Source organism: Pseudopipra pipra, chromosome 1 (genome assembly GCF_036250125.1).
Source record: "Pseudopipra pipra isolate bDixPip1 chromosome 1, bDixPip1.hap1, whole genome shotgun sequence".
NCBI classification, from domain to species: domain Eukaryota; kingdom Metazoa; phylum Chordata; class Aves; order Passeriformes; family Pipridae; genus Pseudopipra; species Pseudopipra pipra.
This window is the reverse complement of record NC_087549.1, coordinates 60,301,244-60,307,391: the sequence shown is the minus strand read 5'-3', so window position 1 is coordinate 60,307,391 and position 6,148 is coordinate 60,301,244. Positions and strand designations below refer to the sequence as shown.

Below are 6,148 nucleotides of genomic sequence, written 5' to 3'. Positions count from 1 at the left end.
GCTGTTGAACAGTATTCCTCTTTGATCTTGATTGAGGACTTTAATGTTGTTGTTTCTGCGCATTTCAATAGATCCATAAATATTTTACCAGTGGAATTCGCCAAAAAAAAAAAAAAAAAGAAAAAAAAAAGGAAAAATAAAGTTTCTCATAGAAATGCATCTGGGGCAACTCCAACCCGCATCTTTCGCAGCGGAGGAGGTACGTGGGAACCGGGGCGGCGGTCGGCACAAGCGCCACGCCGCGCCCGGCACAACGCGGAGCCCGCCTTCCGCACCGCTCTCCGCCCCGCGCTCCTGCAGCGCCCGGGGGCGACCGGCACCCCGCGCCCCAACTTTGCTCCGCGGAGACAATAGTGGCCGGCGTGTGCGTGCGGGCCCCGCACCGGCCACACCACGGCGGCCGCCGGGGGACGCGCGGCGGCGTCGGCGGCGCTGGGGCGGGCGGGGCGCGGCGGGCGCGGGCGCGGCGGGGGCGGTGCGCGGGCGCGGGGCGCGGCGGGGGCCGGTGGGGCCGCCCCCGCCCGCGCCAGTGGAGCCGCTCGGCGGATCATGTGCAGCGCGGCGCCGCTCGCATGCGGCGCGTGGTTTCACCTTCAGGGCTGCTCGGCGCGCCCTTCCCCGAACGCCGCCGGCCGCGCAGGAGGTGAGGGGCGGCGGGGCGAGGGGGCATGGCCCGGGGGGGCGGGGGGTCCTCGGGATGCGTGCCTGTGGGGGGGGAAAAAGAAAAAAAAAGGAAAAAAACCCAAAAACTTCGCGCCTCCCTCCGAGTACGGGGACTGTCCCCCCCGGCCATCGGAGCGGCTCCAGAATGGTAACTTTGCGCTGTTTGGCGAGGAGGAGGAGGATGGTTTTACTGCAGTGGTGGTGCCGGGGGGTGGGGGAGCCCTGCGGGCTCCGGGAGCCCTTTGGCTTTGTACGCTCCGTCAGGGACGTTGAGGGGGGGCAGACTGCGATATTAATCCATTAAGAGACAAAGAACAAATTGCCTCACTTTAAAGTAAAATGCTTCGGCTAAAGAAGGTGGGTGATGGGTCTTCGAACACCGAGTAGCCACTTCAATTAATAAGAGTGGGTTGTTTCCCCCCGCCCCTCCCCGATAGTATTGATTCAGCGTGTGCGTGAAATGCCCGATGTGGGGCTGTGTCCGTGCGTCCCCCCCCCCCCCCCCCCTTGTTTTTTGAGTCGCTCTCGGTTCCGTGGTGAGTCGGTCGCTGCTTGATCCCCGTTAGAGAAGTACACAGTTTATCAAAGGAAGTTGGGGGTGGGCGGGCAGAGAAAACAATTATTCACATATAGACAGCGAGGAGGGCTCGGAGGACAATGTCTCCGTAGCGATTATTTCCAGAAGAGGAAAAATCGCTCGTTTGATGCGGGTGGAGTGGGGAGGGATGCAGGGAGTCTAATGTACGTGTTAAAAAAAAGGGTGTGTGGGGAGGTGTCGAGAGGAGGAAAGGAAGGAGAGAGAGAGGGAGAGAAAAGAAGAATAGAAATAATGCAGTTCCAGACATTTTGTGCTCTAAAAGCTTTCCTCCTCCTCGTCCCTCCCTCCCTCCCCCCGCTACTATCTTCGGTGATCATTAGCATAGCGCCGAGTCGCGATCCTAATGCGAATTAAGCACTTGGGCAAGTTGAGGAAAGTTTGGATGGGTAAACTTTGCTATGAGGGAAGAAGGTGGGGTGCTAAAACTGGCAGTACGTGTGGGGAGACGTGTGGAGCATGACAGCCGGCCGTTGTTTTTCCCCTCAAACCAGCTAACCTCTGCAATTAACTGCTGGAGACAAACCCTGCGTTTTAAGCCGAAAGGTGTCGGTTTGGAGTCAGCACCATTTATTAGGAGCGTTAATAAGCTCCCAGCAGCAGACAGGGATCTTCTGGGGAATGCGCATTGTGCGTGCCCACATCTTATCCTTTACATTACCCCTATAGATGCGGAGGCGCTCGGGCACTGGACGTGCAAATATCATTTTGCTGGGACTATTTTCGAAACATTAATTCTGTTCTTTATTTAATCCAAAAGCAGGGTTCCCCTCCCCCCCCCCCCCCCTTTGCTGCCTTATTGTTGGTTTACATTTTCTGAAAAGGCGACTGGTGTAACCTGTGGAATTTGAAATGCAAATAAAAGCCTGTGGGAGTTGAGGCAGAACAAATCAGCATTTATAAAGTGAAAAAGATTTAATGTCTTTGAAACCACTGCGAGATTTTTTTTTTAATAAGAACTGAATCGTGACGTCAAGTCGTTGGGGCAAGATTTTTTTTATTTTTTTTTTTTTAATGTCTGAAACGTGGGTATGCGAAGTGCTTACAGGAAAAACAGATTACAAGATTAACATCTGTTAACATGATCGTTTATCTCCAGCCAAAAATAGGTCAGTCCTTTCTTAAGGAAACACGATTGCTGGGCGCATGATTAAATAATGAAATTAGGCTGATGAGTTCATAAATTAGACGCTGTGTCGACGTGCGTTAGGATCCGACCTGTGACAAAAAAATGTAATTCGAGGTCCGCCGGAGAGCGATGCGGGGTCAAAGTCTCTTTTTGGGGAGAGGCGCAACTCTCTCGCCGCCTCTTCCTCCTCCCCTCGCTCCCCATCTCCGGGCGCTCCCCGCCGCCCCCCCGCTCGCACCCAGCGTCTCCCCGGCTGCGGAGCCGAACTCTTTCCCTGCGAGCGGAGAAGTTTCCTCGGCGGGGAGGGACGCGGGGGGTGCTGCGGTACGAAAGCGGCGGGAGGGGGCGGTGGAGGAGGTTGGGGAATGGGGCCGGACGGACGCCGAGCCCCCGCCCGCCGGCGTTCCCGCCCCGCCGGGGCGGCCCCAGCCCGCGGGCCCGCCCCCGCCACCGCCCGGCCCGGCCCGGCCCGGCCCCGCTCGGCCCCGGGGTGTTGGGGCGCGGCGAGGTGGGGCGGGGAGCCGCCGTGCCCCTGCCTTACCCCCTGCCCCCCCCCGCCCAGCCTCGGTGTTGATGTCCCCTCGCCGATCCCCCCTCAGCGGAGTGGTCGGGCTTATTTTGGAAGTGGGTGCCAAACTGCCTTGATGAAAAATCTCCTCGGGCCTGGCGGAGCCATCGATATTTTGATTTTTGTGTGTAATTTTTTTTTTTAAATTTTGGTTTTTTTGAGGAGGTTTCACAGATTTCTAGAGATTTTCTCCTCGAAACCGTGGGCTGGCCGCTGTGCTCGGGGCTGGCTCCTCGGCGGCCCGGGAGAGGTCCCAGAAGCCCGCCCGGCAAAGGGCCACTGCGCTTTGGCCCCGTGCCACGGACTTTATTTCATGCTTGCTGCACTAAATGAGTTAACAGCCAAAGGGTTTTTCATTAACTCGACTTGGCAACCGTGTATTTCGTTGCCTTCTCCCCCTAACCCAAAAAAAAAAAAAAAAAAGAGAAACGTGTAATTTTAAGCAAAAGCTGAATGGCATAACATGGGTTGATTTGAGAGGAGGAGTTTTTCTCAAGATGTGTCAGATTTCCCTTGTGTCCTCATCCCTGCGCGTGACGAGTGGGTTGGTTGATAGCCGAGAGTTTTATTTTGGAGGATGTGCGCGTCTTGATTTTTGACCATTGCTTTCCTGCGGGAATGTTAAGGCCCCTGCTTAGCCCTGGACCAAGCAAGAGGATGCTGACGCTGAGGGAGGGCAGTGACCGACAGCTGCCCCCCGTCAGCCTTGCAAGTAGATGGGACAGGGGGAACTGTGTATGTACACGTTGGGGAGCACGCTGTTGCATGCGGGGCAGGTGCACGCAGGGCAGGGAAGGGTGTTGTGGCAAGCAGGGTGTGTGCACACATGCAGGGCAGGGATGGGGTATGTTGCATTGCTTGCACGTGAGCCAGACGAGTGTGCCTGTAGGTCCTGCTGGGTATGTGTGTGCACAGCAGAACCGGGGTCCCGTGGGTGCCGCAGTGTGAGGTTGCTTCACTGAGGCAGGTGCACGTGTGTGTGGCGTGGGGTTTGTGTCCCACAGGCAGGTGCGGGTGGTAATGTGCCTTGGGTGCTGGGACAACCCCCCTGTGCTTGCCCACCAGGCTGGCTGCTGCTAGTGGGCCAAAAATAACTGTATTGTAAGAGGTGTTTGGTATTTTGGGGGAAGCAGTGCCAGGGAGGGTAGTGGTGATGGGAGCAGAAGTTTCATCGAGATAGGGAGTATTTTGGTAATTTTGCTCAGGTAGTTTTGTCTGCGGCAGCCAGGCAGGATGTGTTGTCTTTCAGTGGATGCTGCTGCTTTGTTTCCCACCAGTGTGTCCTTTGCTTCAGTCACGCGAACCCATAGTCGGCCTGGTCATGTGCTGCTCTGTGCACCCCATTGTGTCCCACCTAGGTGGGCCGCAGTGGTTTTTGGAGCTTCCTCCCTGGTGAAACTGGAAGCTGGTTGCATAGGAGCACCAGTGGTGTAATTAGTATCATGGTGCGGTTATTGCAGGAGACGTCTTTAGTTTTACAAGAGTAGCTGCCATAGCTATCTTGAATGCGCTCTGTACAATAAAGTAATTTGTGTGAGGCTCTGTGTTACTGGTACGTGCACACCTTTACTAGCTACTGGTGTAAAGTGGTTTTTAGATATCTCTAAAAATTCTTGCCTGGGGTTTGCTTTCAAGCCTTTAGTTCATATAAAACTGAGTGGTGTTGAAGTGACATCTAGTTAGTGATAAGTGCTATGTGATCTGTGTGAAAAACAGGGCATTTATAACCCCCCTCTAAATTGTTCAGTTTAATATGCAAAGGTAATGCCTACAGGGGGAAAAAAAAAAATAAAGCATCAGTGAGAATAAGAATTGTATAAAGAATGATCTTAAACGTGTTTAAAGAGAGGAGTGGTCTTTGTTAGCACGGCCCCTGTCTAACTGTGTCTGCCTGGAATGGAGCAACAGGAGTGACATTCAACTTTTGTAGATTAAAGTTTCCCTGTGACAGTGACTAATGTCTTTGCTTTAAAAATTAGGTTAATCATATGATTTTATAGTTGGTCATAGTATTGTGCTGTCACCAAGATTTAACAATAGCAATTATCAGTACAGAACTAGTCACTGAAGGGATTGAAAATGATTGTGTCACCATTCTGAATCTATACCTATTGAATTGATCCCTCATTTTAGCAAAGGAGGGTTTTTATGTCTTAACACTTTACAGATCACCTTAAGAAGCTGTGTCCTTGGCTTCAGTTGACTGAAAAATGAGTTATCTTTAAAATGCACCCTGCTGTGGGTGTTTGCACAAGAAGAGTATCCTCACAGAAATTATGTAGTCACCAACTCTTGCAAACTTTGGGCAGTCTGTTTATTTGGATTTCTTTGTTAAGGCCTTTGTGTGCAAGTGACTTCAACAGTTATCTGTAGTTATCTGTGATCCTGACTGGTGAATTTTATGCTGAGGTCCCATCTAATGAAGGGTATCTATATTTAGTGTGATCCAAAACCTGTCAGCTTTGAAGGCCTCACTTCTGTGAAGACTTAAATTTGTACCAAGAAATTCCAGGATTTCTCTGGGATTACATACAGTATGCAAAATGATCCAATGCCTAAGATTTTGTGAGACTAATGATGAAGTCTGTATATGTGTACTTAAATTGGAAATCTGGATTTGACTATACTGTTTCTTAAAGTCATCAAAATAGAAAGCTGAAATGCAGAGTGCTTGCATTTTGCAGGAAGCAACTTGTCCAAGCTTGCAAATTTTACAAGAAAATGTGCCCGTTTAAGTTTTTGAGACACAAGTATGAATTTGTAGATACATACCTTTTAAGCCTGAATAGGCATTCGATTTCTGCAGTGAAGAGGGAAATGGACTTAGTGCTGTTTTTCACATAAGTATGATGTTCCTCAGTTGGGTAAAAGCGTCTACAACTACCCTGTAAATTGACTTGTTGCTTGTGAACCTAGTGCTGCCCCCTAATAAGCACACTTGCCACTCCCATTGCATACTGGGAGTTGTGTGAAGGTGATGCTGTGTGGAATTACAGTTTCTGTATGCAAATCTGAAATCCTTAGTTATATCAGCAGTTAATCAGCTAAAACTTACTATAGTCATTTGTTTTTTTTCTGTAGCCATAAACTTAATTCAGATACCTCATCACAGTGTGGCAAAAAAAAAAAAAAGGAAAAAAAAGTCTCATTTATTTGATTAGTTATTTGCAATACAGATATTTGAAACTTGGAG

The 6,148-nt window shown here is 50.8% G+C and overlaps 1 protein-coding gene across 2 annotated transcripts in view; it reads left to right on the top strand.

Moving 5' to 3' along the window:
• The first annotated feature begins 516 nt into the window (after window positions 1–516).
• The window catches only part of ZNF516 (zinc finger protein 516), a 98,137-nt gene continuing 92,505 nt past the window's right edge, over window positions 517–6,148 (top strand). For both annotated transcript variants that reach the window (XR_010431291.1, XM_064658231.1), the window contains exon 1: window positions 517–643. The gene's annotated coding sequence lies outside the window, so the exon portion shown is untranslated. The remainder of the gene's footprint in view (window positions 644–6,148) is intronic.